This window comes from Eptatretus burgeri, chromosome 11, assembly GCF_056783735.1.
Source record: "Eptatretus burgeri isolate ZD-2024b chromosome 11, Ebu_testis_v1, whole genome shotgun sequence".
NCBI lineage: Eukaryota > Metazoa > Chordata > Myxini > Myxiniformes > Myxinidae > Eptatretus > Eptatretus burgeri.
In genome coordinates, this window is record NC_140971.1 from 83,023,657 (window position 1) to 83,046,767 (window position 23,111).

The 23,111-nt window shown below is 43.2% G+C and overlaps 1 protein-coding gene across 2 annotated transcripts in view; it reads right to left on the reverse strand.

Annotated features, from left to right (window-relative positions):
• Positions 1-781: 781 nt before the first annotated feature.
• Positions 782-23,111, reverse strand: part of LOC147017500 (nuclear receptor coactivator 5-like) — a 178,887-nt gene continuing 156,557 nt past the window's right edge. The window contains exons 10-14 of one of the 2 annotated variants that reach the window (XR_015049532.1): positions 19,676-19,713; positions 6,817-6,885; positions 6,024-6,342; positions 4,326-4,440; positions 782-4,132 (exon numbers count right to left, since the gene is read on the reverse strand). The gene's annotated coding sequence lies outside the window, so the exon portion shown is untranslated. Of the gene's footprint in view, positions 4,133-4,182; positions 4,441-6,023; positions 6,343-6,816; positions 6,886-19,675; positions 19,714-23,111 lie in introns of those variants that run through there. The other variant, XR_015049531.1, reaches the window with a different exon arrangement.

A 23,111-nucleotide genomic window follows, 5' to 3' on the forward strand; every position in this document is an offset into this window, starting at 1 on the left:
AGGGAGAGGGAGAGAGAATTCAGAAAAGGCAATAACTTGGAAAGTAAGAGGTGGGCTTGGGTCGGGTTAATAAGGGCAGGAACGATCATTATTATGGATGGGGATTGCTGAACCGAAGATGGCCAAGGTCCTCAAAATCATTGGGATCTCTTGCGATGAAGCAATTTGACCAATGGCTCCAGCATCGCATACAGGTTGGTGGCCTCGGTCTTCCACTGCCTCCTCTCTGGTGTCCCCACTCCCACCAATTTTCTTCCAGCAACTAATTTCTGGTGAAGCCCCCAAATCTTGCTTCACTGCTTATTTCAACTCATTTCGTTTTTTTCTTTCACCTGTTGGACCAACTTACGATGTTCAACCTCACTCGACCCCCTGCCCCTCCCAGGGATTCAAAACTGCTGTTCATCGTGCTTCAAGAAGTGCAAGGTGTGAAGCATGGCAATCACACCAAAGGTGTGAGCAGTACTCCATGCAGCTGTGGTTGAAGACCTTGTAGGTTGTTAGTTGTGAGGTCTGATTTGCAGGGGAAAGACGTTGCACAGTGGAGGATGTCCAGTGAGTGGCTGACTTTGATACGTGGTTATCCAAAAGAGATTATACAGCTGATGGTGAGGCCCAAAAGTTTGAGGGACTGAACCTCTTGAAGTGGAATCGTTTCCCATTTGCATCACCAGAGAAATACCCTGACCCCCTCCTTCCTTAGTTTCTTTATGCACGTGGAAGTTATTAGTGACTGCCAACATTGTCCACACATTAAAGTGATGGTGAGCAAATCACAGAAAAAGCTTCGTCAATTTATTTTCCAAGAACAGCAGGATCACTATTGAGCTATCAAATAATACAAGTATAAACCTGGTGTTGGCTTAATGGTTAGAGTGGCTGGCTTGCGATCCTAGGGTCCTGAGTTTGAGCCCTGTTGGCTGCTGAATTAACACCAGGTGGGGTCGACTCAGCCTGTCATCCTTCCGAGGTTGGTGAAATGAGTACCAGTGTATTGGTGGAGGGGCACAGCCATGCTCAAAGAAATGACAGCTTCCTGGCAGCCAAAGTTGCCATATGTAAGAACAGAACAGGTAATATAGGTAAAGCTATCAGTTAATATAGGTAAGGTAAAGGTTCTCTTACTGATCAGACTAAAGGTTGCCACACTGTGCTTTGCAAGCAGAGTGCTGTATCAATGAGCATTACTCATTTTGAGGGAGGTTCTTCTAGGTATTCTATCTGCTCACATTTGCTGGAACACATGAAAGATCCGATGATACCCTTCACAAGAGTAGGCCATTGTGTTCTGTCTCGATTCTGAAATTCCTGCCAGTCTGTAGCCTGTAACATAACGGTGACCTTTGTAGTGTTGGTTCTCAGCCACAAGTGTTCACGACTTGTCACGAGCACCTTGATGCTGTCAAGAGGATGAACATTACATTGACTTTGATATTACTTGGTTACATCACTCCAGAAAAAGAAATCTCTCTTGTTCAACACAACAAGATGAAAATGCAGCTAAACAGTTCCACATATCAGGTTGACACTTAAGTGTTTTATTTTTCAAACTTTCAATAATGGCAAAAGCTGCTCTGGCATTTTGTGATTCTACAGTTTTAATTAGTAGGGACAAAGATAAAATATGTAATTGTTGGAGGGAGAAAGCCAAGTGGAGCTTGATCAGTGCAAACAGAGTGTATATTTGGGGGAAAGAGAGATTGGGACCATACTCTGTGCAGAGTGTTGGTGCTGCCAAAGCAGTCTCCTTGGCTATTGGGCACAATCCTGGACGGGTCAACACTCCGACACAGGATAACAGCATGCTGGCACTCATTTTTCCGACCTCGGAAGGATGACAGGCAGAGTCAACCCCACCTGTCAGTGGTAGTTTTTCCAAGAGATTTCTTCCAAACAGTAGAACATCCCCCCGAATAAGGCATATTTCCCCCCTTTGTATGATTGCTAATACTATAGAAGGTACTAGTGATATACTCCTACTTGCAGAATGAAATATTTGCAATTGTGAAAGAAACATAAAAAGAAGATTTAAATTTTTGATTTCCTTTTGCCAAACAAGATCAACATTCACACCTTGACAAAAGGTCATTCATCACAACTCTTAATTAACATGGAAAAATATAACAGGAGAAAGTTTATTTGAATCTGCCATAATGAGGCCAAAGCAACAGGTCTGTTGCCCAAAGATTTCAGGCAGGTTTGTGCTCTCTGTTTTCTATTGTGTATTCTCCAACATGGCTAGCTCTTTGATCTCAGTCGTCTGACCATCTCCATGATGGATGGCATTCCAATAACCCTCTTCTGGTTAAACTTCCAAAATCAAGGCCAACTGCACCACCTCAACTCTTTAATTCTTCACGTCTCCATTCTATGGAACCACCTTCCAGAGGTTGTTCTGTCTCCGTCTTCCCTCCAGGGCTTCAAGCATGAAGTGCACAACCCCCATTGGCCCTTCCAAATCCACCTTCTTATTACTTGAATGAAATTCTTAAATGAAATCACAAAACTTAGTAAGCTCGATAGTAGAATCTTGAAGCAGCCCTCAAAATAAAATGTACGTCACATTATTTCTCTTTAATTGACTGACATATCAAAGTGGACAGCATCAACATTGTTAACACAGATAACAAATTCACAATTGGAGTCTGTCGCAGGTGTGTGCTTCTGCAGCACTGGCCAAACACTAGAGCCGGCTAGCTGTGAGAAAGATCTCGTTTGAGGTAACCCAAGTATCAACGTACATTTTCTGATCCTTTCAGTATTCCTGGACACTTCTACATTGACGTTTTGCTTCATGAAACCACAGAGACGTGTTTATGCATAAGATCATGCTGTTGCACATTGCCAATGACAACATTTAACGGCAATCACAAAAAGCATTTCAACACCAACTAGAACAGAACATGGTAGAGTGCATACCTTCGGCAGACTGAACAGTTTATGTTTTGTATCCCACTGATTGGCCGGATCTGCTTCCACATCATTGGTCCTGGTCACACATGAAAATCTAATTGGCTTGTTCTTGTCAACTTAACTTATCCACCAAGCTTTGTCATAATCCATGAAGAGTTACTAAAAAAATAAATAATTATCGTATCCACATCCGGATTCGGATCTTCACCAAAATCGAATCAATTCTTCCTTGCCACACACCCAACCAGTCCACCAAGTTTCATCCGAATCCGTCCAACTTTTTGAGATATCGTGCTACATATCAGTTTAGCCCCATCGCTCAATGGTGAGGAATCACTTAAAAAATTATCAGATTCAGATCTGGATTCAGATCTTCATAAAAATTGAATAAATTCTTCCTCGTCACACATCCAACCTGTCTACGATGTTTCATCCGAATACGTCCACAACTTTTTGAGATATCGTGCTATATATTAGTTTAGCCCTATCTCTCAATGGTGAAGAATCAATTCAAAAATAAAAATAATTATCGGATCCAGATCTTCAACAAAATCGAATCAATTTGTTCTCGTCACACAACTCAACCTATCCACCAAATTTCGTCAGAACCTGTCCTTAACCTTTTGACATAGCCTGCTCACAAACATACACCAGGGAGAATACAACCTCCGTCCACCTTCGGTGGCCAAGGTAATAATGGGCTCAGAACGAGCAAGCTCAATGAAAGCCGAGAACTGCATCCTTTTTCTGCAGCTCAGCACTCTCACTTTGATGGGTGTGCTTTTAGTAACTGCAGCTGAGGTTGTTGGCTGTAGACGCCAGTTTCTTCACGATGCGTGAAAATTGGTGCTCTTAATCTACATGTAGCATGGCTTTTGAAATGTAGGTTTATTTGCCGTGACAATGGTAGCTCTACCATACCTGTCAAGCTGCTTATGCTTAATGTATAATCGGCATTGGTATTGTATGTATGAGGTCGTTCAGAAAGTGAATAATGTTTTCAGACAGTGTATCATATCCAATTGCACCATAAGGTATCTGTGGTCCTCCAGAAGCAGGATGCAATTGATTCAGTCAGTTGCCTGTTGAGAGACTTCCAAGGATGGACCAGGACATTGGTGATGCACAGCTTGAAATGTAAACATTATGCTGCTGCCCAATGGTTGCTGCAAGCACGGTTCATGCAGCCATCACCTAATGTATGCGACTCATCTTGCACCTGCAAGAAAAATGAAAAAGAACCAGATAAATTGAAAGGGAGTGATATAAAAGGTATATTGGAATAAATTCATCGGGTGAGGAGATCTGTACTTTTATCAGAGCATGGTTGGAGACCCAAAGCGGGGGCAAAGGAGGACAGCAGAGGTTCAATGGAAAGTTGGTCATAACCAGGAACAGGAGGGAGAACGTACCATGAGATCCAGGTTGTGAAATTGATCACAGATTGTGCCACACCCACAGAATTGCAGAAGACCTGACCTGCAGTGCTGGTTGTTGCAGTGCCAACTTGTCTTCAAATGATGTCGCCTAACAGAATAAAAATAGTGGTTTATCGTCATTTTCCACAATTCGTCCCATTTTTCTTATTTTAACTTTATTTTCTCCAATCTTTGTTGTCTTTCATTAAATTGTGATTATACCCATAACTGCTTCGTCTACATGGAGTCAGCTCATTTTAATCAGAAGTAAACAACTCATCTTTTCACAAGTACAGCGAAGTAAAAGAAAGAGGAGTAAATACGAGGGAAGGGTGGGGTCAAAAAAACATTCTGACATTTTACAAGGCTCTGTCAATCGATTAATTTAAAGCATTCGTTCAAACATATTTCGTCAACATCGTTCCAAAATATTGTAGTGGAGTGAAAATTCAAAACAATTCCATCTGCTTCTCCCTAACTTCCTATCCAGCATCAGACAGATGTGCAAAGCTAGCCATGCAATCAGGCATTTGCAATTTCCTTAAATCAACAAATTCAAAGGTGTCAAAATAGAGATATTTAACCCAAATGTATCGTTGTGGGTTATGATCACTGCCAGCGCATTCTCTACGACAAACCATTACTTTTATTTCAAATTTCCACTATATTTTGAGTGAGAACCTGCTCAAATAAACATGCATATCTTCCAACATACATTCACACAAAATGATATAATTTCAAAATATGATGTCACTCACTTTCTAATTGATGCAATTGGAAACAACAGCAAGCAAATTAGATGCCATCCACTCTTGATCACTCAATGAAACAACAAGGGTGACTCCTAAATGATTTCTCAAAAGGAACGGTCAAATTTTTTTTACTAGCCCGTTCCCTCGTGCAGTGGGAGACGGTGTTTTGCAATTGTGTGTGTGTGTGTGTGTGTGTGTGTGTGTGTGTGTGTGTGTGTGTGTGTGTGTGTGTGTGTGTGTGTGTGTGTGTGTGTGTGTGTGTGTCCGTGTCCGTGTCCGTCTGTCAAGGCCATAACTTTTTTTTAACCAATTGTGTTTTTGTCAACAAATTTTCAACAAACCTTTATTGTGAGAATATGGAGAAAATAATTAAAAATTAGGTCAAAATGTGAAAGAGCAACGTTGTAGTGACTATAAATAGCCCTTATGAGCACCTTCCGCGTGTCAAGTGTGAGACGTCACTTTTATTAATCACTTCCTTGTTTGTTTATTAATTTATTGACTATTTGAGCTTCAGTGTGTCTGTCCAAGTCATAACATTTTTACCAATAAGAGCTTTTGTCATCAAATCTTAAACAAACATTTATGATGAGATAATGGAGAAAACAAATTAATAAAATGTACAATTTCTTTTTTCAACTGTCGTTTTAATCAAATTTAGTTTGAATACAAAGCGGACGCAGATGGGCTGTGCATTTTGAGATGCTGTCTAGTTGACATATGTATTTGCTTTATGAAGCATGTAGTTATTACACACAATGGCAATGACTTTCGACACTTTCGAGCCAGAATTTCAAAAAAAAGCTTTTTGTGAAAAAGGATACACATGGCCATCCATGTAAGAAAGATTTATCAACACAGAAATATTTGGTAACAGCATTTTTAACAGCAACACATCTTAAAAATGCATCATTTTAAGGAAGAAAAACACTTGACACACCTGCACAGGCCTGGAGGTGAGTTGAAGAGCACAATCTGTGCAATGATTATGATGGCTTTTAACGTCCACAAGCTCATGTGAATGTCTCATCGTTCATGATGAACGACTTGTTTTTTTTTTCTCTCAACAGTGACACAAGATTCGACAAGAAGTTTGTACACATGAGGGGAGTTGAATGGTTGCCCTCTCCCTCCTCTGCTCACCCCAACACAACCATGAAGGAACGGTCGAGCACCAGTGAAACTCGGCACATATGTTGGTGCTTTTACATGTGGTTTGCAGCCAATATCACACGTTTATCAGCAGTTGGTGAGTTTCCCTGAAAGTACATCGACTCTTGAACACTTTGAAAGGGGAAAACATTTTGACTCACCCTCACACAGCACATGAAGGAAGGACAAGGACATGAGGATAGATCACTCCACTTTAACACAGACACAAGGAAGTGAGGAGACAATGCATAACCAAAACAGAGCACAATATTTCAACTTGAGATCTCAGCATCATTAGCACGGTACTCAGATGGGAATGCCACAAAGGCCAGGGTTCATGAACGTGACAAATTTCACGCCATTTTGTGGTGGTTTACTCAAAGGAAGGTGTATATTTACTGATCTATCATGATAGGAGAACACAAAATATTTGGATTACATTTATTCGATCCAACTTTGGCACCACCTGAATAACGGCCATAAGACAGGGGACGTTTGACATCGAGCATGACAAATAACATATGTCAAAAATCGGATAACTCGTGGCTCTTTCAGTGATAATTGTATTATTTCCAACTCACCAAAGTTGGTAATGACAGACTGCATTCACAAGATCATGGAGGACACGATCCTGGATTTTCAAGATAGAGCTGCAATATAGTACACATGACATGATATTGAATGAACCGGTAAGCAAATATATGGGAATAATGAAGAAAAAAAAAAATAAAATACACACGACATCAAATGACCGCAAAGTTTCTGACTTTAAAGTGAATATCTGGTTCAGCAGCCAATCCGTTTGCAAGATATAAACTGGAACGGCACTCAATAGTGCACGTACCTCCACCAGGCTGAACAGTTTATGTTTTGTATCCCACTGATAAGCCAGATCTGCATCCGGACCTTGATCAAAATTTAATCAGCTTGTTCTCATCACCAACCCATTCATCCAACAAGTTTCATCATAATACCTCTGTAACGTTTTGAGATATCATGCGATATATCGTTTTTGGCCCTACCTCTAAATGGTGAAGAATCACTTAGGAAATAATTTTTTTAAAAAGCTCTTTTCTGGATCCAGATTTTCACCAAAATCTAATACTTTGTCTTTGTTACACACACACAACCGATCCACTAGGTTTCGACCGAATGCATTCACAACTTTTTGAGATATCCTGCTCAAAGTTTGGACTTCCGGTTCTGGTTTTTGAGCGACAGTTAGTTCTCAAAGATAAGTTTCCGGTCGTTGTTTGTCACATTTTGACTGTTTATTTTGTTGCCTCCGTGTTTAGTGTGTGTTCCTAGTTCAGTTTTGTTCAGAAAACTTGTGCTAATTTGGTGTGTATTTGTCAGTTTGTCATATTGGGTTTCCCTGAGGACTACCTGTCTTCCCATCGATGTGCACAATCGTGATTATTTGTATTTTCTCCCAAGTATCATCAGTTTTTATTTTCTCCAATTTTCACACCACCTTCCTTCTATCCCCTCCAAACAATACCCTCTGTTTCATGTCATGTGTGTGTATATATATATATATATATATATATATATATATATATATATATATATATATATATATATATATATATATATATATATATATATATATATATATATATATATATATATATATATATATATATATATATATATATATATATATATTGTTGTGGATTGTCACCACTCCGGCGTGCGGGCGACCGCTTTTAGCTAATTGCGGCTGCGCGCCCACCGACCGTGGCAATCCAGTCGCAGCTTTCTGGATCAATGCCGAAACCCAGCTACGGGTGTTGTTAACCACACCATAAATCAGCCAACTCTTCTGTCCACGCACGGCAGGGTTGATCGCCGAATTGTTGATTTACCTAATTATTCGCGCAGACAGAAATGCCGGGGATTTACACCTCAATGGGACCCATACGGACTCGAGCCGCTTTAAGCAGCTCGCTCCGTTTGCGATTGCCGAGCAGTTTATTATCGCCAAGCCCCGTCGGACCCGATTATCTTATCGGTGTTAAAAACCAGCTATTATTCCGAACGCAATTACGGCAGTTCAATGGAGGAAGGGACGCAATGAGCAGGTGAATATTCAAACAATGAGGACATTTATTTATAATGCAGGCACGTATGCAATGAATGGGGGTAAGGGACAAGACACGAGCAAAAACACCTACAGCCGTTGTCTATTTACTATGAACATGCACTTAACAATTCTACTTATCGGACGCGGCGCCACAGACTTCAATGCAAAAACCCCAGGAAAGAAAAGGGAGAACAGGGCCAGTAGGCCTTTAATGTTCCGCGGAGCTGTGAAGACCGAAAGAGCTCCGCGAGACTGTGCAGGTTACCTGCCACCCTCGTGGTGACTCGCTGTGCCCTGGTTCGGCGACCCTCGGTGCGTCTCGTCGTCAACACGGCAGCTGGTGTAGCAGCGACTTGGTTGGTCCAGGCCTAGCCGTGTGGCCTGGTTGATCGGGCCTGGCCGACGACGCCTCAGAGGAGCGAACGGGTCTTGCTCTTTTAGAGTTGATGCTCTCTTAAGAGCCTGCTCACTCCTCAGCGTCGCTCAGACCGTCCCGGGGCCCGATCACTTCGGACCGTTATGTCGCTGGCTGGCAACTTCCCTCCGGCTGGCGACCTCTCTCTGGCTGCTTCCACCGACCCACAACTCTGCATGGCACCGCAGGCTTGACTGGACTCCAGGCTCCAAACTCCAAACCCAGACCTCAACTCAACTCCAGACTCCATACCCAACTGAACTCCGAACCCAGACCTCAACTCAACTGCGACCTCAGTCCTGGATCCAGTCTAAAGTGTCGCAAAAAAGTTGATGTGCAGGGATTTTCAAATAGTTTTTGCAATCTATGAACATAAAATGTCAAACTTATTTTGGTTAAACATTTGCACGATGGGACATTTTCTAGATGGCAGCCATTTTGGAAAAAGGCTGTTTCCAACACTCAAATCACCAAAATTTCAACATTTTATTGTATGAAAAGGACTGATAAAGTGATATTTTGCCTTTTCAAGCTGCAGGACAAAGGGAATGCATAAATGATTAGACTCTCGCATTATGCAATTTCCAATATGACCGCCGCCAGTTCAGCAATGTGATGGTTTAACCAAACCGGTGCTTAAGAACTCAACAATATTTTGATTTTACAATTTTCAATTGAATTATTTATGCACAGATATATTTGTATTGTTATCTCCACAGAGAAGTTGTTCTCAACTTTAACTTTAAAATGTCTTTTATGTATTATCACATGAAGTAGAACATTTGCAAAATACACAACAATTGAGGTTTGCCTTTCTACATTTACACAGTTTGGTTTTACAGTGTTTATAGCCGCAAACATTTAGTAGGACATCTGGAAGTGGTTTTCAGTGTTTTGATGGAACAAGCACTTCATCAGATTCTTCCCAGCCATAGTCAGTAGGCTCAAGGGAAACTCTCTGGTCCAAAAGAGTAACAGCTTCACGAACGGCAAGGAATGTTCTTTGTATATGTCCCTCTATGACACTGGATGTTGGTGGAAGAGGAGCCAGTGACTTATTTAGGTTTTTGTGATAGTCTTCATATCGAAGTTCATCAAACGTGTCAACTTGTGCCTTAGTTGACCAGACCTTAACAAGATATTTCTCGAGATTCTGTACATCAGTATCAGAAAGGTTATCTGTCTCGCCAAAGTCGGTTAGGAATGACACCGGATCAGCAGCCAATGCTCCATGCTTCGTGCCTATCTTGCTGAGAGCATCATTCCCAGAGGCTAAGTGAGCTTTGACTAACACACGACTTAAATCAGGGCCAAGTCTTTTCTGGAGAGTATGGAGTGGTAGTAATCGTTGTTTCTCGCCAGTTCCGAACTGTATCCAAAGTTCTGACAGCCCGTTAGATTTGAAAGTCTCAATATACCGCAGCATGATGGCGATGACATCTGTGTCATTCGAAAGCAGGACAACACTCTTAGTGTTGTGCTGAGCTGCCCAGTTAACATGTGGTACAAGCCGATAATCTGCCTCCTCAATGGAATTCTTCAGTTCCATGAGGGAATGGGCTTCTCCGTTTGTAAACCTCTGAGCTGGAAAACCTCACCATTCACTATAACCCCACTCACTACAAGTGATGTACTAGTCTGTGCTGACTACATCTTAGCTTCAGTGATGGCAAGGCTCTGTAGATTCTGTTTGTTAGTTGACGATGCCCAGAATTTCTCCAACTGGACAGGCACTGGTGTTTCTGAACAGATTGATACCAAGTCCATGCTTCCCGAGGACGATGCCCTTCGGATTCTTTCTGACTCTTTGGTTGATATATCTAAGTAACTGTCTAAGACGATGTGGATTTCTTGAGTAGAACATACAGACTGTGCCTTTCAGAAGATGGTCTTTATTGACTGGCCAAATGTTTTCTGTGTTGTCATCTTTATCATACGTATTTGTGACATGAAGTCGACAAGTACAGTTGTTTTAAGAGCAGGATACAGGTTCAAATAAACAGTCCTCTGTTGAGAGATTCTTCACCAGTTCTACTATAAGAATGTGCTTTGCTGGCTTCTTTGGAACTTCACCATCAAATAATGGGTTTGTCTGTAGTAGATCATGAGATAATATATCCTTCATGGTCTCTCCATGTTGTCTGGCTATCTCAAGTCTGTTTTGTGCTAAGCCAAGTTCCTTTGTTGTCACTGGTACAGTACTAGTTTGTTTACTTGGTCCCTTAGAGAAGTTGAAATTCGGTAGGTTAACTCGAGATATTCTATCTCCCAGTTTCTTCTCTTTGCTGATATATCTCTCCTGGCAAAATGATGTATAAGCGTCTTTTCCGTGATCCATTACATTGAGAAGCCGTTCTTTTACACGTTCAGCAACACTGTACATTGTGACAAGGTTGTGAAGGCCTACGTTTTGAGTGACATCGAAGGGATTGCCCTTGGTTTCTAGGAACTGAAGTAACCGAGTGACATTTTGGTCAAACAGTTCCGACTTTCTCCCAGTCAGTTCATGGTGGTAGGTCTCCATATGCTCTATAATGTGAGAGTCTAATAATTTATGCATTCCCTTTGTCCTGCAGCTTGAAAAGGCAAAATATCACTTTATCAGTCCTTTTCATACAATAAAATGTTGAAATTTTGGTGATTTGAGTGTTGGAAACAGACTTTTTCCAAAATGGCTGCCATCTTGAAAATGTCCCATCGTGAAAATGTTTAACCAAAATAATTTTGACATTTTATGTTCATAGATTGCAAAAACTATTTGAAAATCCCTGCACATCAACTTTTTTGCGACACTTTAGGCTGGATCCAGGACTATCAACTCTGAACTCCACCGGACTCAACTCCGAACTAACTGGCTTCTCGGCGTTACAGCCCGGCCTTTTATCGGGTTCGGGGGTGGTGTTTGGTCTTTTATCTTCGACCCTTCACCCCCGGCTGGCTCCGCCCCTTTTGTCATTCTGATCCGATTTTGCCGTCAAACGCGGACAACGCGGACGTGGTAGAAATCACCGGCTTTCCCTCCAACGAGGGAGTCCTCGCGTTTGTCGGTGGAGATGCCGTTCATTTGTGGATGCCGTTGCTGGCGAAAAGATGGCGGCGTTTGTGGAGATGAAGGTGAGGAGATGTTGTTCGTTGTGGCGAAGGTGGTGAGGAGATGTTGGCGGTTGTGGCGAAGGTGGTGAGATGTTAGCGGTTGTGGCAAAGGTGGTGAGGAGATGTTGGTGGTTGTGGTGAAGGTGGTGAGGAGATGTTGGTGGTTGTGGTGAAGGTGGTGAGGAGATGTATAAAATAACGATAGGAAAGAATAATACTACCTCAAAGATGCACAGCCCGGCACACGAATAATTCCCGTTAGACATCGGTGGGGAAAAGTAAAAAGTAAAAGATGGGTAAAAAGATCTGGTAAAAAGATGGGGAAACAAAAAAGAAGTGGGATAGTCAGAGAGATGAAGAAAGTAGGCAGGAGTACAAGGAGTGGCGGCGAAAGGCAAAAAGAGAGGTGGCAAAGGCCAAGGAAAAGGCATATGACGAGCTGTATGAGAAGTTGGATACAAAAGAAGGGGAAAAGGATTTATACCGATTGGCAAGACAGAGGGACCAAGCTGGGAAGGATGTGCTGCAGGTTAGGGTGATAAAGGACGCAAATGGGAATGTGCTGACGAGCGAGGAGAGTGTGTTGAGAAGGTGGATGGAGTACTTTGAGGAGCTGATGAATGAAGAAAATGAGAGAGAGAAGGTTGGAAGAGGTGGAGATAGTGAATCTGGAAGTGGGGTGGATCAGTAAGGATGAAGTGAGGACTGCTATGAAGAAGATGAAAAGTGGAAAGGCAGTTGGCCCAGATGGTATACCAGTGGAGGCATGGAAGTGCTTAGGAGAGATGGCAGTGGGGTTGTTAACCAGATTGTTTAATAAAGTCTTGGAAAGTGAGAGGATGCCGGAGGAGTGGAGATTAAGTGTACTGGTTCCGATTTTCAAGAATAAGGGTGATGTGCAGAGCTGTGGAAATTACAGAGGGATAAAGTTGTTAAGCCACACCATGAAGTTGTGGGAAAGAGTAGTGGAAGCTCGGTTGAGAGGAGAGGTGACGATCTGTGAGCAGCAATATGGGTTTATGCCAGGAAAGAGCACCACTGATGCGATGTTTGCTTTGAGAATGTTGATGGAGAAATATAGGGAAGGCCAGAAGGAGTTACATTGTGTGTTTGTGGATTTAGAGAAAGCTTATGATAGGGTGCCAAGAGAGGAGTTGTAGCATTGTATGAGGAAGTCGGGAGTGGTGGAGAAGTATGTGAGGATCGTGCAGGATATGTATGAGGACAGTGTGACAGCGGTGAGGTGTGCGGTAGGAATGACGGACTGGTTTAAGGTAAAAGTGGGATTGCACCAAGGATCGACTCTGAGCCCTTTCCTGTTTGCAATGGTGATGGACAGGTTGATGAACGAGATCAGACTGGAGTCCCCATGGACTATGATGTTCGTGGATGACATCATGATCTGTAGAGAGAGTAGGGAGCAGGCTGAGGCGAGCCTCGAGCGGTGGAGGTACGCACTGGAGAGAAGGGGAATGATAGTCAGTCGGAGTAAGACGGAGTACATGTGCGTAAATGAGAGGGAGGGTGGTGGTATGGTGCGGTTGCAAGGAGTTGAGGTGGGGAAGGTGGATTGGTTTAAATACTTGGGATCAACTGTCCATAATAATGGAGAGTGTGGGAGAGAAGTGAAGAAGAGAGTGCAGGCAGGATGGAGTGGGTGGAGAAGAGTTGCAGGAGTGATTTGTGACAGAAGGGTAGCTGCAAGAGTGAAGGGGAAAGTATATAAGAAGGTAGTGAGACCAGCTATGTTGTATGGTTTGGAAGTGGTGGCACTAACAAAAAGACAGGAAGCGGAGCTGGAGGTGGCAGAGTTAAAGATGCTGCGATTCTCGTTGGGAGTGACGAGGATGGATAGGATAAGAAATGAGTATATTAGAGGGACAGTGCAGGTAGGACGGTTTGGAGACAAAGTGAGAGAGGCGAGATTGAGATGGTTTGGGCATGTACACAGGAGGGAAGTGGAGTATATCGAGAGAAGGATGCTGAAGATGGAGCTGCCAGGCAGGAGGAGAAGAGGAAGGCCAAAGAAGCGGTTCATGGATACGGTGAGGGCGGACATGCGGGTGGTTGGAGTGTCAATGGAAGATGTGGAGGATAGAGCGAAATGGAGACTGTTGATCCGCTGTGACGACCCCTAACGGGAGCAAGCCGAAAGAGGAAGAGGAAGAGGAAGAAGAAGAGGAAGAGGAAGAAGAAGAGGAAGAGGAAGAAGAGGAAGAAGAGGAAGAGGAAGAAGAGGAAGAGGAAGAAGAGGAAGAGGAAGAAGAGGAAGAGGAAGAAGAGGAAGAGGAAGAAGAGGAAGAGGAAGAAGAGGAAGAGGAAGAAGAGGAAGAGGAAGAAGAGGAAGAGGAAGAAGAGGAAGAGGAAGAAGAGGAAGAGGAAGAAGAAGAGGAAGAGGAAGAGGAAGAGGAAGAGGAAGAGGAAGAGGAAGAGGAGGAGGAAGAGGAAGAGGAAGAAGAAGAAGAAGACGACATCGGTGGGGAAATCTAATCTGGACACACACTTATCGACATAACTGATCTTCAGGGAACCTGAATGGTGTTCTGTGAATTTCCACAACCGTAACAATTTTTATATAACAAAAAAAATATTTTCCCTCCTCACCTTATACCCCACGTAACCAAGTGACTTCCTCAACCGACTATTCTTCTTCCTTCCCAGGTCAAAAAACCAGTAAAGACCAGTAGCTTACTGGTCAACTGGTACCAGTTGAAAACCAGTAGCCAACTGGTACCAGTAAAGCCAGTTGGTTTCTTACTGGTTTTAATCTGGAAATTGGAATAGAGTGATATATTACCAGTTGAAATACATGTATTTAACTAACTGGTATCAACTGGGAGACCAGTACATTGCAACTGGTATCAACTGAGACCAGTACATTGCAACTGGTATCAACTGGGACCAGTACATTGCAACTGGTATCAACTGGAACCAGTAAGACTTTAACTGGTACAAATATGAGCTACTGGTTTTTTCAACTGGGAAATTGGAATTCTGACTGAATTTAACTGGTACCAGTTGAAACCAATAGAGACCAGTTAAAGACCAATTAGAACCAATAGAGACCAGTTGAAAATGTGTACTGGTTTTAACTGGTTTTTCGACCTGGGTTATGCTGATCTACCATCTTCCTTCTACTTTTGTTGACCCACATTCACCTTACACTCTGCACCTTCATGATTTTATCTTCAACTTTTCCTTCACCTAATCTAAAAAAAAAGAAAAAAAAAAGTCTTTTTCTTTTCACTTCTCACCTTACATTTCCCAGAAGCACGTGATTTCACTTCCCCCTCTTCCACTTCCTGTAACTTTCGCAGACCTACCATCTCCCTCCGACCTCAGCCGATCCAAATTCACCATTCACCTTCAGTTTTTTTCTTCAACCTTTCCTTTACCTATCGTACCTAATCTTTATCAAAAAAAAAAATTTTTTTTTAAAGGTCTTAAAATGTTTCAACTTCCTCTTTCTCACGTGTGGTTCTCTGGATTGCATCACAATTCACTACTCATCTTCTTCAAAAGACTGTTTACAATTCGACCTTTTCCTTCATCCCATGTCTACAACTTTAATTTCATTTTTTTTATTTTTAAAAGACACGTAATGTCTTTAATCACATCTCTGACTTCAAAATTTTGAAAATCCCAGTTTGCAATGTATGTTCGTGTTCCATCAATCGTCCTGTTTTTACCAACTTCGGTGCCAATTCACCTCATCTACTTAAATCTACCTCCTCCGAACCCCTCACCTGTTATAACCCCTCCTTACCCCTCCAATCTTGCCCCTCATCCTACCTCCGCTCTTAGCACCTCTTCACCGTCTTCTGCTTCAGTGTCAACACCTCCTCCGATGTCCCAAACTGTGTTGTGTTCTAATATCTATGGGCTCCATTGTAACTCAACATATATCTCACTCTCTTAATCAGTACACTCCTCAACATTTTAAACATGCTCTTTATTTCCTCGCACACCTCCCCCTCTTCCCAACCCCTCAAATATTGTACCTCCCCTTGCCTGCTTCCTTCTTCACCATACCACAACCAGCTCGCATACTTCCCCTCTCTCCACCTCTCCCATCACCCTCCTGCCCCTTGGCCATGCCTGCTCCAATAGTCTCCCCTCTCTCTCCAAGCGTCCCTCTCACTCTCCCCCCAAAGCTTCCCTCTCACCTTTCCCCAAAACTCCCCCTCACCCTTCTCCCTCCAAATTCTCAAAGTTGCTCCCCCACCCCTCACATCCACAAAGCTGCCTCCTTCCCCTCCTTCTCTCTTACATCTCATCCCTCCACCTCCTCCAATCTTCAACTACCCTCTCTCTTACTACTTCCCACTGTGTCTCATCCAATCACCACTGAGGTTTTTCTCCTCCTCATCTGGCCCTCTCCCCTAGTTATTCTACAATCCCCCACACTCGTCACCAAAACTCCCTACCCCCCTCCTCCTACCCTCCCCCTCCCCTCCCCTGCACCCAAAGCCTCCTCCCCTCCCTCTTCTTTAAGTGTGGGCCTCAAACATATTTGACTCCCGAGTATCTCTCTCTGGTTACTCCCTCCTCCGGTATGACAGACCTGAGCTTCGTCCAAGTGGAGAAGTTGCTCTCTTCATCAAAAACTTTATTTCACACTCTCCATGCACTGCCCTCACTCCCCACACCTGCAGGAATACCTCTGGCTATGGCTTCCCCTCCACTCCCACCTCATGTTGAAATGTGTGTTGTATCGTCCACCAAACATTGATGACTCCATTTGCACCTTGCTTGCTGAAAACATGGACGAACTTCTATCCTCTCATTCCAACTCTCTCTTCCTCCGATGTGGTGACTTCAATTGTCATCTTGCCAATTGGTTGGGTGTGGGTACCTCCTCACCTGCCATGGCTCTTCAGCAAAAAAAACTTCTGCGACTCTCTGGGACCGACACAATCTGTCAACTTCCCGACCAGGATCTCAACCAACGGTACTCCATCTCTTCTGGATCTGATTTTTGTCCAATTTCCCTGAATTTATCTGCCGTTCTTCCTCCGCTCCAATCGGTTCATCTGAACACATGCTTGGCAAAGTAAACATCTCTCTGGCTGTTAATGGAGAACCACCTCAGTGCCGTCAAGTCCAGAATTTCATTCAGGCCAACTGGCAGGGACTTCAAGCAGCCATCAAACTTTGAAACTGGTCTCTCATATCTGTTTTCTCTGATATCAACTCATCCTGGGAATTCTTTCAAATAAATTTGCTCTCTCATGCACAGATTTATCCCATCTCGTCTTCAGTTGTCATACCCTTCCTCACGCCCATGGTACATTGAAGCTTGTGGCGAGGCAGTTGTCCTGAAACAACTTGCCTTCGCCTCATGGAAGGCAAATCCAACTGAAGGCAATGTCAGTTCCACATAGCTCGGAACTAGTGTGTATCTACCCTAAGGAGAGCCAGGAAACAACATCTTTCCAATCTCAAGTCTGAACTCGCAAACCTGTCTCCCTCCTCCAAATCCTGGTGGCATCTAGTTAAGTCTGTTTCTGATGTATGTTCCCCCTCCATCCCCTCCCCTAACTAAAATGGCTACACAGCTGACACTGTATGTGAAAAGGCTGAATGCCGAAACTCCAAGTTTACTTCTAAATGTTGTGTCCCAAACCGATCACTTTCTGTACCCACCTGACCCAGTCATACCGAGCTGCTGTTCTTGAACTATGTGTCCTTTTCTCAAGACAAGTTGGAGATTTTGCTGTCAAACCTCAACTCTGATTCTGCAACCAGTCCAGACAGCATCAGCCCACATGTCCTAAAAACCTGCTCTGCTCCTCTTGCTCACCCTCTCTCTGTCGATTCACCCTCTCAATTGCTTAAGGTCATCTGCCATCTGCATGGAAATCAGCTAACATTACCACTTTGCATAAAAAGGTGCAAAAACAGATCCTTCTAACTACAGACCAATCAGCCTTCTCCCAATCATCAGCAAGGTTTTGGAATCAATAATTGCTTCCAAGATTAAATCGTTCCTCTCCTTCAATGGCCGGATTTCCGATCATCAATTTGGCTTCAGACCAGGTCACTCTACCCTGGGCTGCTCCTGCTTTCCCAACAATGGATGGAGGTCCTCAATGCCAGACATGAGATCACAGCCATCTCCCAAGACATATTACATGCTTTCGATATGGTCTGGCACCCTGTCCTGCTCACCAAACTTTCTTCCTATGGTATCCACGGAAATCTCCACTCATGGCTCGCAGACCTCCTCTCCTGTTGCAGTCAACATGTGCCCCTTAATGGAATTTTCTCATCCTCGCTTCATGTCCAGGCTGGAGTTCCTCAAGGTGGTGTTCAGGGCCCTGTTCTTTTTCTGGATTTCATCAATGATCTATCCCACTCTCTGGAAAATCCTCTTTGTCTCTTTGCTGATGACTACACACTCCGCTGTAACATCTGTCATCCCTCAGATCTGCAAGCAGCAGCCTCTTCACTTTCTACAGATCTGGATAAAATCACAAGCTGCTCCAACACTTGGAACATGCCTTTCAGTCCTGACAAATCTGTCTCTCTCTGAAAAGACCATCTGGAACCCCCCCACCCTCCCATCTACTTTCTCAACAATCCTCTTGAAGAACTCCTTTCATTCAAGCTTTTGTGCCTCACAATCTGCCATGGTCTTTCCTGGGAAAGCCACATTTCCAAGCTGGCCTCCAAAAGCAGTTGCCAACTGGGCATTGTCCATCATACCAAGTCCTCCCTTGGCACACCTGTGCTCCTGACCACGTACAAAGCTTTCGTCCGCAGCCTGATGGAGTACTGCTCTCCCCTCTGGGTTGGTGCTCCCGCCTTTCACCTTTCTCGGCTTCACGCTGTGGAAACCAAGGAATTGAGGATCATTGGTATCTCCCGCGATGAGGCTGAGTCTTTGGGTCTCTCACTGCAGGCAGGTTGGTGGTCTTTCTGTCGTCTACCGTCTCCTCTCCAGCCTCGCCCCCATGCTCTGTCTGCCATCTGTCCGCCCGTATTTCCGCAGGGCGGTCAATGTCCACCAGCAACTCCCTTTTGGTAAAATTACCGAAATCAAAAATTACTGCTCACCTTCATTCTTATTCCTCTTTTTTCCACACCTTTGGAAAAAAACTCCCACACTCTCTTCAATTCCACTCTTCCACCTAGGTCTTCAAAACAGCTGTTGACTACCATCTGTTATCTTCCCCCATCCAAAACCATGATCTTTACGACCCCCATTAATCCACTCCAAACCCACCTCCTTCAAATTCCCTGCTTTCCTTCCTGAAAGTCTCTGTAATGTCCATCTTGTTTATCCCATGTACTCCATCCCTCTCCTTTCCATAGATTTAATATCTCTGTTCCCCACTGTTTTGTGCTTCTCTTTCCCACCCCTCTTGTCTCCTGCTCTCATTGTTATACATTGTGTTAGCTCTTGTACGAGCCTTGACATTGTATTAAAAAAACAAAGACAAGGGTGAAAACATAACCTCGGCCCCCCCCCCCCCTTAGGTTGCAGATGTAATAATTCTGAACATCGACAGCAAATGCATCCCAAACTTGCAACTTATTGCCATGGAAATGAGGTATACTGTGAGTCCATTTCAGTCATATCAAGATAGGTTTGACTTTTCTCATGAGACTATATACCAGCTGATTTCATGGTGAAACAAAATAAGATAAACACATGCACACATGACTTATAAAGTTTAGTTTATGTAATGTTATTGTGAGCGATGACTCGCAAGTTGCTGGAATCAAATTAGTTGTACCACTGTTAAATCGATTAAAAAAATTTTTGATTGATAATGTGTACATTGTGAGATGCACATATCCTTTTGCAGTGTTAATGAAGAGTTTGTAAAAGATGCATTACCTTGATACTTTTCTCAGCTTTTCAAACAAGAGGGAAACCTTCAGCATGAAAGGCACAACAATAAAGAAAACAAAGTTAATCGTGCAAAAACCAAGATGTGCTTCCAAACATGAGTTCAATTTTAAAAATAAAAATAAAATGATAGCGGTTTGAGGTTAACCACTTTGGATAACTAAAATCTCAAAAGGTTGGTGGTGTTGTCAATTTCCCTTGTTTCACATGTAAAAATTGCACCCACTGCCTTTCACATTCACATCCTTTAGAAATCCGTGCATGGTATGCCCCGCTAAGCAGTTGCTTCAAGAAAAATAGCAGCAATGCCTCTGCGTTTACCTGGTAGAACCAAGGAACCACTGGCAGGCGTGGATGGCCCATGAAATATGTAAATTAGCCGATGGCTTGAACAAACTTGTAAAAGCACCACACAGTGACGATTCCTACAAGGTTACATCTAAATGGGATGAATATTTTTTGAAACGAAGTCAATAGTAGCGATCCCTGAATCGTAATGACCTTTGACCTTCAAATTGACCAACTTAATAAGCAATATTTATGGGATTTGCAAGGCATCAGGAGAAAATAGTCAGAAACAGACGGCTGCCTTGATCACGAGCAAAAATAAAAAATAGTGGCAATATCCCTGGGTGCTCACCTGGTAGCAGCTGGATAAGATAACCAGGGAACTACTGGTAGGCATGGATGACCCACAACATATGTAATGGAGAAGAAAGTAAATACCTATGGATTTTTATTTAATGCCATCAACAAACTTTGGTACATCAACCCCCTTAGACCCCAATTTTTTTTTAATGGTATAAACAAGCTTTGGGACATCACTGGTGATGAACGTTGTAGTCAAGTTTCATCAGAATTGCATGTGTAGTTTTTGATAACAAAGCAAATACACATTTTTAGGGGCAATCTCTGTATACCCCCTAAGTGCCTGATTTTTTTTTAATGCCATGAACAAACTTTGGTAAATACATGGTGATGAACATTGTGGTATAGTTTCATTGAAACTGTGTTAGTTTCAGAGAAGTTGTAAGTATTTGTAGACGGACGGGCAGATAACGAGCAATCCCACAACTACGTCCCAGGTGAGCTAAAAATAGGGGCAATACCTGTGCACGCTAACCAGGAAGAACAATCATAGAGGAAGAAGTCAATGTTGGAGAGAATCGGCAAAATGTACCAGTGAACCAATGTTGTAGCAAATACCTCTTTTGGGGGGTAAACCCCTCACCTCCCCCCTCCCCCCCCACAAACCTCCCCAGACCAATTTTTTTAAATGGCATGAACAAACTTTGGTACATCACGGGTGCTGAAGGTTGAAGTAAAGTTTCATCAGAATTGTATGTGTAGTTTTTGAGAGAAAGGAAATACCTCTTTTGGGGAAATACCCTGTAGAACCCCTTAGGGCCAGATTTTTATTAATGCAATGAACGAAATTTGGTACAGACCAGGTGATGAAGGTTGTGATCACGTTTCATCAAAATTGTGTGTGTAGTTTCAGAGAAGTTGTTGAAGGTGTTTTGGAATGGACAGACGGACGGATTAATGGGCCATCGCATAATCTCCCCGGAACTATGTTCCAGGTGAGCTAAAAATAGGACCATTGGACCTATAGCTTATCTGGGCCCTGGATGAATGTTGTAACTCAAATTTGGTAACATTCTGACTGGTGAATCTGGAGAAGATTTTTGAAGAAATTTCCTATGGTACGCTATGTCCACTTTCCGCCGGTACTCCAGGGGCCTCCGTCTGGCCATCCACCAGACAGATTGGCCCATCCCCATCTCCTTGAGATGCTGACCAACATGCTGCAACCACGAGGCACGTGGTCAGCCCATTGGCCTCCTCCCCTCACGAGGCTTTCTCGCTGAGAGAATCTGGTGAGCAGGAACAGCGTCAGGAAAACGGGCCATATGTCCATTCAGCCGCAGCTGACGCTCATGGACTATGCAGGAAACAAATCTAATTTGAGTCTTTCACAGCAACTTGTTGGACACAAAGTCTGACCAGCGATAGCTAAGGATTCTCCGAAGAGACCTGGTACCAAAGGACTTAAGTCTCCGTCTCAGATCCCTGATCAGAGTCCAAGTCTCACAGCCGTATAGTGTCGTAGATAGTAGAAAAATCGTGCAAATTATGATACAAGCATCAAATTTGGCATTTCTGTTCTGCAGGGCTTTCTGATCAAATCTGCCCGATTGGCCATTTGAAAATCCAAATTTTGAAAAATTTGAAAAAAAAAAAAAAAGTTTGAAGTCACAGTTGGCTGAAATTCTTGAAGCGCAAGTGAACATCCCAGACAGAGAACTAAGGGGAGATGCAGTCATCATTGATGGCTCAGCACTTATCAATGCCCTACCTCCACACACTTCAAAGATATTTGATGACTATGCTAAAGAAGACATCATCCCAAAGGTGGAATCCTATGGTGCCAGGTACGAGAGGGTGGACGTAGTGTTTGATGTGTACAAGAAGTCAAGTCTGAAGTCTGAGGCAAGGTCGAAAAGGGGGCAAGGAATCAGAAGAAGAGTGACAGGAACCAGTAAGACCCCAAGTAACTGGAGAAGCTTTCTTCGAGATGACAGCAACAAGCTGTTAGAGAGCTGACACTCGAATATTTGTACACGCCAGGGATGCAACGACGGAAGGTAGCAAGTCCATTATCATTAAGGCTAATGACACGGACGTACTAGTCATCGCAATATCTGTACTGCCATCCTTACAGGAACTAGGTCTTGAGAACATGTGGATTGCCTTTGGCCAAGGAGCCAAGGCATGATGGATTCCAGGTCATGAGGGTTTCTGCAGTAGGGCCTGAGAAAGCTGGAGGGATCCCACACTTCCATGCGTTCACTGGATGTGACGTCGTGTCTGCCTTCCACGGTAAAGGGAAGGAAACTGCATGGCAGACTTGGAACGTCTTTGATGATGTTTCTGAAACATTCACCAATCTCAGCCAGCATCCAACATTGATTTGTGATCTTGACTTTTTTGAAGTTTTTTTTTTTCAAATTTTTCAAAATTTGGATTTTCAAATGGCCAATCAGTACAGGCAGATTTGATTAGAATCCCCTGGAGAACAAACGTGCCAAATTTGATGCTTGTATCATCATTTGCACGATTACTCTCAAAAATTGCTGTTATCTGCCCCACTACAATTGCAGTTCTGAGTTATTTTGCCTCATGCTTATCAGCTCATCCCGTAGTTGAATTGCCAAATGTCTCACCCTCCAATTTTTTGGCTGAAAATTGTGTACAAGAGGGATTGCTTCGGGATTCTGTTTCAGTGAATCATTGTTCTTCCTCCGTATATACAAAATGAAAGATTTTCTTTTGGTATGCTGATCCATCATGTGGAAAATAGAGTTCTTTTTCACCAGCTTCATTGAGCTATACGATTTAATGCATTCACTTGAATGCCTGT